Genomic DNA, 685 nt, shown 5'->3' with positions numbered 1-685 from the left:
AAGGGCCCATCCTCTACACTCCAGTATGCAGAACTGCAGAGTTACTCAATGACACTTCTAGACCTCAAGTTGACATGATGTATCAATCACAACACCTCCTGAGCTGTTTGGGTGCTCCAAGAAAGGTCCCACACCCTCAGATTTTATGTGGGACACTCGGAAGGAGGCGGACTTACATTTTATTGTTTCTTCAGTACTAATCTCTCTGTCTGTATGTCTTTCAGCATAGCTGATGACCCGTCAGGATATACTAGATTAGTTTGTGTCATTGACCTATCAGTATCAATCAACCAATCTACGATCCACCTATAATATGCTAGACTCCATTTTTCTCTATCATTTGTCTGTTTATAAATATATATCAGATGTGTGTTATAATCTATCAATTATGCACCAATCACATAGAGAGAAGTATATATTGATGTGTATTAGATTCTGTCATCTATCTTCCTATCATCCATCTGGAGAATCTAATATGTATATATAAAGTATAAGTGTGTACATTAATATGTATATGTACACTACCTTCCTCCCTCCCTCTCTCTGGCCGTTCCTTCCTTCCTTCCTTTCATTTTTCCTTCCTGTCTTCCCCATCCCTCCCTCCCTCCCTCCCCCCTCTCCTTCCCTCCTCCCTTCCTTCCTTTCATTTTTCCTTCCTGTCTTCTTCCCTCTCTCTCCCCCTCCC

This window comes from Octodon degus, unplaced genomic scaffold (assembly GCF_000260255.1).
Source record: "Octodon degus isolate 3935 unplaced genomic scaffold, OctDeg1.0 scaffold00021, whole genome shotgun sequence".
Classification (NCBI taxonomy): Eukaryota; Metazoa; Chordata; class Mammalia; order Rodentia; family Octodontidae; genus Octodon; species Octodon degus.
Note: the sequence above shows the minus strand (reverse complement) of the source record.